Source organism: Ctenopharyngodon idella, chromosome 20 (genome assembly GCF_019924925.1).
Source record: "Ctenopharyngodon idella isolate HZGC_01 chromosome 20, HZGC01, whole genome shotgun sequence".
In the NCBI taxonomy this organism is placed as follows: Eukaryota; Metazoa; Chordata; class Actinopteri; order Cypriniformes; family Xenocyprididae; genus Ctenopharyngodon; species Ctenopharyngodon idella.
In genome coordinates, this window is record NC_067239.1 from 33,423,535 (window position 1) to 33,436,386 (window position 12,852).

The 12,852-nt window shown below is 37.9% G+C and overlaps 1 pseudogene; it reads left to right on the forward strand.

The window, feature by feature from the left end:
- The window catches only part of LOC127502640 (desmoplakin-like), a 32,234-nt pseudogene extending 19,386 nt beyond the window's left edge, over positions 1-12,848 (forward strand).
- The last annotated feature ends 4 nt before the right edge of the window (positions 12,849-12,852 follow it).

Consider the following 12,852-nt stretch of genomic DNA (forward strand, 5'->3'; position numbering starts at 1 on the left):
CTAAATTTTTTAACAGTTACTTGTCGCCACCTACTGGTGCAATTATGTAATGATACAATCTTTATTTGAAGCGTCAAGTTACTTTCAGAAAGTGTTTTACTCTATTTTGATCTCTACTGTAGACATCAGTGTTTATATCTGAACTATAAACTTTTATCCCAGTATTTCTGTGATCATCTGAATGATTGTAAGACAGAAATAATGAAACTGTGTGGTTGGAAAGACTGTTTGTGAAGCTTTTTCATGACAGCGGCTCTCTCTGGATCAGAACAAAGATCAGAATGTTGGCTGTGATCGAACTTGTCAAAGCTTTAATAGACAAAGTCATTTAGGAAGAAGATCACGTGTGTGTTTGAATCGAGATCACAATCTTTTAATGATTAAAAGTGCCTTTTATGCATGATTTATTTAGTTACTCTATGAAATGTTTTTCCACACTTGATTCCACACTTACTTTTAAAAAGTAATATGCAGTTCGCAGTATTTACTATTTCAGCATGACATTCTGCACACATGTCAGTTTGTGTTCTGCATATATTGTATATGATCAATGTGTTGTGTAGATATGACTGTGTTTATTGTGTTTGACTGCAGGAATTCCCAGTATTATGAGGCCATTCTAAGCGTTTGGAATCAGCTGTACATCAACATCAAGAGTATGATCTCCTGGCAGTACTGTCTTCTGGACATCAACCGCATCAATTCACTCACCATCAACATGGTAACTAGTACAGGCCAAAATCTACAGCCCATAAATATAAATAATATATATGCACAGTTTATAGTAATTACTATAGTAACTGCTTGTTACATGTGTAACAAGGACACCTAAAAATAAAAAATGTATGTGATTTATATGTAAATTTTACACATAAATGCTCACCAAGGCTGCATTTATTTGATCAAAAATACAGTAAAAATTGTGAAATATTATTACAATTTAAATCGGCTGTTTTCTATGTGAATATATAGTAAACTGTAATTTATTCCAGTGATCAAAGCTGAATTTTCAGCATGCACATTGCCTTTGTTTGTGTGTAGCTGGCCAAAATGGGTCCAGAAGAGTCCCGCAGCATCATCCAGAGTTTGGAGATGCACTTCCAGGAGTTCCAGAAGCACTGTCAGGGTTCAGATCTGTTCGGGGCAGAAGACCAGAAGCACATTGAGACCCAGTATGCAGGAGCCCAGCAGCACTATGGCAAACTGGTGGTGGCTCTGCCCACGTACGGTCAGTGTTCATCAGATTTTAGCGCCAGGACAAGTACACTAGGGCTGCACTATAATTTTTATGTGATATACCCAGCCAAAAAAAGTCACTGTTTGATTTTAATAGGCATATGCTTAAGAGTCTATGAATGGATCATTATTGCAGTGGTTATTATGTTTCTAGCATGTTATATGTTTGGCAACAGTTCTTCTAACCCTAATTGTTGAAGTGTGTAGCTTTTCATGCCGTAAACATGTAGGAAGACACATCATGGTCATATTCCAGGTTGACGTTGATCACGTTGACCTGCTAGTCGTGGGTCTTTCATGCGGAGAACTAACCAAAAAAATGTTACGTTTTGAATTTTTTGTTTTTCTTGCTTCATCGGAATGGGATGAAACTTGGTGACTTTTGTCGCATTAGCTGTGTGAACACACAAAAAAAATATGGATATGATTTGGATATGATAAAGGGTTGAAAAATAAAAAATAAACACTTGGTACTTTCACGGTCAAAAATGACCGACATAAGAAATTAAATTAATTTTTTTTTTTTGCTTCATCGAAATGGGATGAAACTTGGTGACATTTGACGCATTAGCTATGTGAACACACAAAAAAATCATGGATATGATTTGGATATGTTAAAGGCCTTCAATCAATTTTAATCTGAAATATTGCGTTTATTGAAAAAAAACAATTATATTAATTTTAACGGAAAAATAGCTCATAGAAAATTGTATAAATGTTGCGTAGTATCATAAAATCCCCTCAAAATTCTAAATAATAATCAAAAAATATTATTGAACAAAAATATATTACATAGATTTTCCTGGAAAAAAAAGAAGTTACATTTCAAGGCTTGAACCCAAAAATGAAGGGGCTCAGAATGACCAAACGCATCTTTATAAAAGCTCACAAATGCTGTGTTCGAAATCGCCCTATACCCTCATTCACTATTCCCTACATTACTCCACTAATATAGTCCACTTGAAGGAGTGAATGAAACGAGTGAGTGAATTCGGACACTGAGTGCACCGGAAGGGCTGCCGATTTTGCGTAGTTTGTGCCTCTGTTTAATGATCTTTTGAAATGTAGCAAACTGGCAGCTCCAGTAGTAATGAATATTTATGTTGAACTAGCATGGTCAAACCTTTTAAATGATTTAATGATTAATTAAAAAGGAATTTATACCTGTAGCTGTGACAATGCTGGACCAGCGGGGTTTGGAAAATGAATGGATGATTGATTCAGCTGCGGGCGCCATCTCCTGGCAAGACGCGGGAATTCATTCAGCGCGTGACTCTCACAGTGCATTATTGGTATTCTCTAGCCGTTGAGCGTGCATCGGTTGTACACTCGTTATTGCGGTGCATTGTGGGATTGAATGAGTGCACTCAACATCATCCACTATGGTTTCGGACACCGCTACAAATGGCTGTCCCCTCAAATAGGGCCCTATTTAAGGGTATAGGGGGCGATTTCGGACACAACCAATGTTGTTGCAGATGAAATATAATTTGGATAACATTGAATAAATATCTTTTCATCAGGTCACATACTGATTATTAATCATAAGTCAAACCCCTTCTCATACATCTGCCATGTTTGTAGTTTTTAACGTGTTTTGTAGTTCTAATCAATTACTTATTCAATGCTCAGTGTTGTGGGCAATATTAGCCGTTAGAGTGTGCACGGATCTGCACTTCAGATTCTAACCGGAAAAAGGGAATCTTTGGAATCACTATTTCAACATACTACGATTTGGGACACACTAATTCTAATTTCGGCTACTATTAAGTATGCAAATTGGGACTTCAGATGTGTGTCTTGAATCATCAACCCAAATTAACTGAAGCTTGAATCGGTTCCATGAACCGTCTCAACCGGTTGCTGGCTTAAAAAATGATTCATTCAGGAATTAAACATCACTACTCCCACATTGAAGCTCTGTGGATTAAAGTCCTGAATGTTTTGTGTGTTCTGCAGCCGCTCGAGGAGAGGGATCCGAGTTCGCTGCGGCGGTGAGCGTCAAACTGCTGAACGAGCTCTACGCTCTCAGATTCAAGCTGGACGAAGCCGAATCTTCCCTCGTCACCTTCCTGTACATCCCATTAGGAGAGGGCGCACTCGAAGAGTGCAGCCGCCACATCACCGGCACACAGGTGACCGTCGCAAACACACAACACCACACATGGCTCTTTTATTGACTCTTTTCATACATTGTTTTTTTTTTAAATACTGCTATTTAGGTTTGATTTATTTTTATTTAAGTTTTAGTTTTTATTTATTTCCAGTTAATAATTTTAGTGCTTCAACTTATTTCAGTTTATTGCCAAGGCAATGTTTCTAATTTTCATTAATATTTGTATTTTATTTTATTTCAGCTTAATTTTAATGAACAGAAATGCTTTTAGTAGTTAGTTAACGATAATAACCCTGATGTGGGAGAGCTCAGGAGTGCAGAAGGGGACGAGGAATCTCTGTTTATTCACTGTTTTGGACCTGCGGTGTGTTCAGGTGTTTCAGAAGGACATACAGACTGTGAAGGGAGAGTTTCTGAGCCTGCGTGACAGCGTTCAGGCTGAACTCAAAGACGCCACGGACACTGATAAAGCCAGATACCTGCGGGCTCAGCTGGACATCATCAACCAGAGACTAGTTAACCTGGATAATTACTGTACCGCACATCTCCAGAGGTACACCGTGATCTGCAGGAACTGCTTTCATGGTTTTTTATTTCATGTAAAAGGTACACTACTGTAGCAAATTAGGTCAAAGGGGAAATATTAATAATTAATCATAACTTGTTATAATTAAAGGGTTAGTTCACCCAAAAATGAAAATTATGTCATTAATTACACACCCTCATGTCGTTCTACACCCGTAAGACCTTCGTTCATCTTCAGAACACAAATTTAGATATTTTGATAAAATCCGATGGCTCAGTGAGGCCTGCATTGACAGCAAGATAATTAACATTTTCAATGCCCAGAAAGACGTATTTAAAACAGTTCATGTGACTACTGTGGTTCAACCTTAATGTTATGAAGCGCCGAGAATACTTTCTGTGCACCAAAAAAACAAAATAACGACTTTATCCAACAATATCTAGTGATGGACGATTTCAAAATACTGCTTCATGAAGCTTCGACGCTTTACGAATCTTTTGTTTCGAATCAGTGGTTCGCTTATGACGTAACGAAGCCTCTTATGACTTATGACGTAACGAAGCCTCTTATGACTTATGACGTAACGAAGCCTCATTTACTGAAATCACGCAGTTTGATACACGCTTCGAACCACTGATTCGAAACAAAAGATTCGTAAAGCTTCGAAGCTTCATGAAGCAGTGTTTTGAAATCGCCCATCACTAGATATTGTTGAATAAAGTTGTTATTTTGTTTTTCACTTCAGATTAAGGTTGAGTCACAGGAACTGTTTTAAATTTGTCTTTAGTAGCTTTCTGGGCATCTGAAAGTATTAATTATTTTGTTGGCAATGGATTTCATCAAAAATATCTTAATTTGTGTTCTGAAGATGAACGAAGGTCTTACGGGTGTGGAGCGACATGAGGGTGAGTGATTAATGACAGAAATTTCATTTTTTGGGTGAATTAACCCTTTAATTATGAATATTTGGATCAGTTAATCAGAGTTGAACTAATATTACTATCAATTAATCAGTTTGTCTAGCGAACACAACATTAATTCTAAGAAATGTTAGTTTCCAGGGAAATGGAAATAACTTTCTTAATGTACAGCACTACTAAGATCATGTAACAAGATCAAAAATCGTTAAATTGACTTGACAGAATCAAACACTCATATGTATTGTGCACAAGTTTTATTAGCTAATTCACCAACACAACTAATCTAAACACACACACAATCACGCATACATGGGTAAAATGGAAAGCGAAGGAGACAAAATGAGACTGGAAATGGAAACAGGGAATGAATCTATGGAAAAGAGTCATTTAACCACATGAGAAGAACCATCAGCTGCTTATTTCAAAATACCTCGTTGCATTTTCATTATCCAAGTTTGGGGTCAGTAAGATGTTTTTAAATGTTTAAATGTCTCATGTTCATCAAGGCTGCATTTATTTGATTAAAAATACAGTAAAAATTGTGAAATATTATTCCAATGTAAATCAGCTGTTTTCTATGTGAATATATAGTAAAGTGTAATTTATTCCTGTGATCAAAGCTGAATTTTCAGCATCATTACTCCAGTCTTCAGTGTCACATGATCCTTCAGAAATCATTCTGATATGATGATTTGCTGCTCAAGAAACATTTATGATTATTATCAATGTTGAAAACAGTTGCTTCATATTTTTGTGGAATCTGTGATACATTTTTTACAGGATTCTTTGATAAGTTATTAAATAAAAGTTTAATAAATATAAAACTGAAATAAAACTATGAATTAAAACCATTTTGAAGTATTTGTAAAAAATATAAACAAAATAGTATATAAATAATACTAAAATGTCCAGAGGACAGATGTATTTCCAGTAATGAAAAGTAAATTTGAACAAATACATGAAAAATACCAGAATAATAAGTGCAAAAGAAGAGCATCTTTTGTAACATTATAAATGTCTTTACTGTCACTTTTGATCAATTTTTTCCTTGATGAATAAAACAATAACAAATCTTACTGACGGCAAGCTTTTGAACAGTAATCACACTTATTTTTGTGATATTGTATATTACATATCTAAGTTTTTAGAATCCAGTGAATGAAATGCTTTACAAATGAAAAGGTGCTTCATATCGTTTGATTATTTTCTGATCGGACGATTCATATCAAATGTCTGAAATCAGATTCACTTTATGAAACACAACAAAATACAACAGCAAACACATTATAAATGTGATTTGTGTGGAACACATCACAAAATATAAGCTATAAAATACTAATATTAAAAATATAGCCATCCTCACTGTTTTTCATTTCTGTTTCAGGTTGAGTTTGGTGAAGTCCCTGCTGAAGGATATACTGAAAACTGAAGATGTGGTGAAGGTTTATGAAGCTCGACTGACAGAGAAAGAGACGGCGTCACTCGACCCCGAAGAGATCCAGAAATACCAGAAAGTGCTCCTGGTAATTATTGCTGAAGCTCGTATTAAAATTTATATGATACAATACATCTAAAAAGTGAGTTTATTTCTGCTTTGTGCTGGTGTACATACATATGTAATATTAAAACATATATTGTTTATTGTTATCAACAGTTCCCTGTTATGAAAAACAAATAAAGCATAAATTTAGTGTGAAAACTCGCTTTAAAGCAAGTTTTGCATTTGTTCTTCTCAAATACATTTGTTGTTTTAGGAATGTTTAGATCTTTGTTTACAGCCCTTAACTCTCCATCATGACCTCTAACCTGGACTTTTTCTCCAGAGTATGCTCAGCGATTTGGAGCAGAAACAGGATGTGCTGAATTCACTGGTGGCTGATGTAAATAAAGTTCAGCAGTGTAACGAGCAGACGGATCAGAGCCGGTACAGGTGTATCATCAACCTCTCCCAGTACGCTGAGCATGTGAACCAGCTGTCAGACCGCTGGAAACGCATCCATTTACAGATTAACAGCAGGTTAGATACCGTTTTCTTTAAAGGGGTGACATGAGAAATCAAATTTGCCTTGATCTTTTGACATATAAGATGTCTTTGTACCATTAAAACATCCTGTAAGTTTCAAAGCATAAATCGTCCTCCTCTTTATAAACAAAGCATTTATTTAATCAAGCCTAGTTTTGATATTACAGGATCTGTGACGTAAAACATTTGCATATGCCTGCCTCCAGAGCAAGACATCGACCAATAGCTATACATCGTCCCACTATAGGCCCCGCCCACTGGCATGCAGTCACTTAAAGGTGCAGTGTGTAAATTTTAGCGGCATCTAGCGGTGAGGTTGCGAATTGCAATATAGAGAAGCTACGGTGGCCAACACAGGACAAAGATGTCGTCGTCTGTGACAGCAGAGAGTAGCCAGTCAAGCAAATGCGCTCTCCATTTAGGGCTACTGTAGAAACATGCCGGCACAAAATGGCGACTTAACATGTAAGAGGACCCGCGGTGTATGTAGATAGAAATGGCTCATTCTAAGGTAATAAAAAGATAACAGCTTTATACACCACTGAAAACATAGTTATGTATATTATATTACATTTCTGTCAATAGATCCTCCTAAAATGTACACATTGCACCTTTAACAGCTGACATTTGTCTACACTGGATGTGAGCCATTATAATGACTAATGCTGTTAAATGGACAATGTTTTCAATGGCGAGTGGGCGTTTCCTATGCAGTGACGTTAGCCAATCATAACAGCAGCCATTTACTGACAAGCCTTAAAGGGTTAGTTCACCCAAAAATGAAAATAATGTCATTAATTACTCACCCTCATGCCGTTCCACACCCGTAAGACCTTTGTTAACCTTCGGAACACAAATTAAGATATTTTTGATGAAATCCGATGGCTCAGTGAGGCCTCCATAGCCAGCAATGACACTACTCTCAAGATCCATTAATGTACTAAAAACATATTTAAATCAGTTCATGTGAGTACAGTGGTTCAATATTAATATTATAAAGCCACGAGAATATTTTTGGTGCGCCAAAAAAACAAAATAACGACTTATATAGTGATGGCCGATTTCAAAACACTGCTTCATGAAGCTTCGGAGCGTTATGAATCAGCGTGTCGAATCATGATTCGAATCGCGTGTCAAACCGCCAAACTGCTGAAATCACATGACTTTGGCGCTCCGAACGGCTGATTCGACACGCTGATTCATAACGCTCCGAAGCTTCATGAAGCAGTGTTTTGAAATCGGCCATCACTATATAAGTGGTTATTTTGTTTTTTTTGGCGCACCAAAAATATTCTCGTCGCTTTATAATATTAATATTGAACCACTGTACTCACATGAACTGATTTAAATATGTTTTTAGTACATTAATGGATCTTGAGAGAGGAAATGTCATTGCTGGCTATGGAGGCCTCACTGAGCCATCGGATTTCATCAAAAATATCTTAATTTGCATTCCGAAGATTAACGAAGGTCTTACAGGTGTGGAACGGCATGAGGGTGAGTAATACATTGTTTTCATTTTTGGGTGAACTAACCCTTTAAAGGAGCCGTGCCTTAAAAACGGGTTATTTCAGACAAAGGCTCAGAATAAAGGTTGAAAATAATCATTTTTCCACATAGATGTTTTTTGTGCAAAAAAAAACTTCATTAACGTAATCAGTGAATCATCAAGGAACCTATTAAAATAAAAAATCCATGTCATGACCCCTTGTTTTTCAGCTGTAGGCCTCAATGACTGGTCTTATTTGCTAATGATGATGTTTTTTCTCAGGTTCAATGATCTGGAATCTTACCTGCCGCAGCTGCAGCGATACCTGCAGTCTAGTTCTCATCTCAGCGGTTGGATCGACGAGACTCAACGACAGATTGATGCTCAGCAGTCCGTCAAGACCGATGACGTCACAGTTTACTCCCAACTCCTCAACCAACAGAAGGTGAGCTTGGAAAACATGTACTTGAGTAGACCAATAACTAAAACAATCACCCAAAAAACTAAAGCAAGTAATTTCAAACAGTGTTATTTTACTATCATTGAGATACTATTGTAATCGTTTTCATTTTAACTTTAGTTAGTTTTAGTAATTTTGTGATACACCATGATACACTCAGATTGGGTCGACGATTTCCAGCCCAAAAGCTCTTCAAAAGTCAAAATAATGTGATAAAATTTTATTGCCATGTCAACTAAAGATGATAAGGGCCATTTTCATGACATAATAAAGTTATAAAAATGAATAGATTTTCCAGGGGCAGCATTACAACAGGAAAACGGATCAAAACAATATGACTAAAATGTAGAAAATACTGTGTTAAAACGGCAATCGAGGAATTAACAGACAACTTTATCTTTCGGAAACACGCATACGTCATTTCCATTGTCAACAGAAAGAATAGACCAATTAAAGTGCAAAAAAAATAAATAAATAAACAGAATAAGTGATCGGAATAAGCAACATAATTAGACAAAGCTAACTTTTTGAGTTGACACACACACAATGTTCATGCACACACAATAAGAGATGACATTCATTGATACATACTGTATGATAATCAGACAACAAAAAATTAAACAACAACAACTAGTAAAGTTTGTTGACAAACTTTGATGTTGGCTTGAGAAAGCCTAGCCAGAACGACTGAAGTAGTTTGAAAAGTTTTAAATTAGAAATAGTTTTAGTTTAGTAGTTTCAAAAGCTAGAAATTTGGATGGATAGATTTTGAAGGCCATACAGTCTATCAGAAAAACAGATTGATATTTTGGATCAGCATATTAGAATGATTTCTGAAGGATCATGTGACACTGAAGACCGGAGTAATGATGCTGAAAATTCAGCTTTGATCACAGGAATAAATTACATTTTAACATATATTCACATAGAAAACAGCTGTTTGAAATAGTAAAAATATTTCACAATTTTTACTGTTTTTGCTGTTTTTTTTATTCAAATAAATGCAACCTGAGACTTCTTTCAAAAACATTAAAAAATCTTAATTATCCTCAACTTTTGACCCAAAGAGTGTATATAGTTTTTTAAAAAATTTTTATTAATTTTTATTTCAGTTTTAATTATTTTAATACATTGTGAAATTAAATTATTGTGAGAAATGTTGCTTTGGCAACTAGCTGAATTAAAATAATAATTTAAGTGTTTTATTTCAGTTAATGTTCATTTTATTTCAAGTAACGAAAATATTATCAACAGAATCCACACAGCCCTATTCACTGAGTTGAATTGTTTGATTTAACTGAAGTTTAATTCATCATTTAAAAAGCTTAATTTAACATTTGTGCTCTTTTATAATGTGTGCAGGCGTTAAACTCTGATATAAAGGCAAAGAGAGAGCTGTTGGAGACGGTGCAGAAAGACGGCAACACCTGCATAAATGCCATCAAGGTATTCGTCCTTCAGTTTCCTTTAACATGCTGTTGTAGGATTTTGTTATTCCTTAATTATTGTTAACTTATTGATATTGTTTGCATCATTGCAAAATGTAAACTATATTATCGCCCAGCTCTAATCTGGCATAAGGCAATGCAGCTATAAGGCAAATAAGATGTGATGCAATGTGAATTGTGAAATGCGTTATACAAATATAAAAATAAAACCATAGTCAAATACCTAGACATTGTTTAGGCTACTTTTGAGTGTGCAGCCATCTTGTCTGTAGTTAAGCACAGTAATTGAATTCCAGATCTGACACATTAATTAATAGTGTGAACTGTCTCTCTGTAGAATTATGAGCTTGAGTTAGCGTCTTACGGTGCTGGACTGGAAACTTTGCTTAACATCCCCATCAAGAGGACTGTGCTTCAGTCTCCATCTTCCTCCATTTCAGAAGAGGTACATCTAGAAACACACACTTTCCCAGCCAACACAATTGCAATGTTGTTTTATTATAATTTCATATTTTTCATACTTGTTTTTGTCTCCTAGGTCTCTTCTCTAAATGCACACTACTTAGAATTGCTCACCCGTTCAAGTGATTACTACAAACTTCTTATGGCTTCCCAGAAGAACATGGAAGAACTGAAGGTATATAAAGACACCAGTGTTTTGGCACAGCACTCTCCATCCCTAACCCTAGGGCTGCAAAGTTACTTATAGTTAGTAGAATGTCTAAAGTGGACTATCAAAAAGAATTGTAACCAGATTTTTCTTCTCAGATAGTGTTGCCCTACTTAACCCTAAACCTGCTTCTGTGAACACACGTCAGAAGATTTTAAATTTCAGTGTCTTTAAATGGTTTTAGGACTCAATTCAACAGACATTTCGACTAAATGTCAAGTGTAATGTTTTATTCTGTGTTTTCTACAGATGCGGAATACCAGGATTGAGATGCTCGAGGAGGAACTTCAGCAGTTGAGAGACGCCATTAAGAATCACACTGCCACGAATGCTTCTTTGCAGGAGGCTCTCCTTAAATACCAGCAGGAGCTGAACGACTCGCAGACACACCTGCTTTCTCTGGAAGAGGTGAAGAGGACTGAGACTTTGAAGTGCATGGCACTGCCACAACAGGACGAGCCTGCGAGTCTTCTAAAAGCACCACTTCAAGAGGCTTATGGACGAAGGTACGTCGCCTCCAAACAGCAGTTGGATGATATGGAGAGGAAGAAGAAGGTTGTGGAAGAGCGTTACATGTTTTTGCAGGAAGAACATGATGAAACCATGCGCAAGAAACTCAAAGAACTCGAGCAGGTCAGCTGGGCCAAGATGGAGCTGGAGAAGACGGTGTCTGAAAGGACCCGAGAACTGGAGCGTCTGCGCAAGGAGTTGGAAGACGAGGCTCGCCGCGTCAAGGAGGCGCAGACGGAGCTGGCAAAGGTAAGGCAGGAGCACAGCATACAGATACGAGAGGTGAAACAGACCTACGAGTCTCAAATCCTCGTTACTCAGACCAGCATGCAGAAGCTTTCGCAGCAGAAGGAAAGTGATTCTGCCTCCATGCAGCTGGAGATTGAAAAATTAGAGGAGAATCTAGGGAGTTGAAGGAGCAGCTGCAAAGGCTTCGTCTCTCCCTCAGCCAGGAAGAGGTCCAGAGGACACTTGGAAGAGGAGGTACAGAGACTTAGTGCTGTAAATGCAGAGGAAGGCCGAAAGCGGCACGAGCTGGAAGCTCAAGTCCAGTTGATTCTTAGTCAGAGCGTGAAGCAGACAACAAAACAAAGGAGGTACAAGAGAGCTCTAGTCGGACACTGCAGGAGAAGAGTAGTGAGATCAATAGTCTCACACGCTGTCTTGACGAGGAGCGACGTCTGAAAAGAACTTTAGAGACTGAGAAAAGGCGACTGGAGGGGAGTTGGCCGACCTCAAAACTAAGAACGAAGCCTCTAATGTGGAATTGGTGCAGCTTCGCTCTTCCCACCGTGAGTTGAGCCTCATTCGGGTGGAGTTGGAGGCCCATGCCCTTGAAAAGGGCCGGTCTGAACAGACTATTACACGCCTACAAAACCCGCATTCAAGAGCTCCAGGAGGAGCTGAAGCGCCTGGAAAGTGAGTTGGAGAAACAGCGGCAAGTGGCAGAAGAGGAGGCCAGCAAGCGCAGGAGATCAGAGTCGCAACTTGAAAAGAGTAGCCAGGCTATGCGAGAGTACACCACTACAATAACCACCCTGCGTAAGAGCCAGGAAGAGACCAGTCTTGAGGCAAAACACACGGACAATGAATGCAAGAAGCTGCAGGAGGCTCTAGATCGCACCTTGAAGGAGCACAAAGCTTCTTCTCAGAGCCTGGCTGCCTTGAAAGCTGAGATGAACACTCTGAAACTGCAGCTGACGCAGGAGCAGGGCCGCGTCAAAGACTCCAACCAGCGCTACGAGGCCCTTCATCGTAGCATGGAAGAGAAGACTTGTGCTTTGAACAAAGCACTGCTGAAACTGAACGTCTGCAGAGGCTCACCGAAACTCTCACCAAAGATCGCCTCCGTCTGGAGGAGGAGTTGCGCTGCGTGCGTCTAGAACACGAGGAGCTGCTCAAAGGCAAAAAACTCGGAGATCGGGATATGACTGAGCAAATCACAGCTTTGCAGA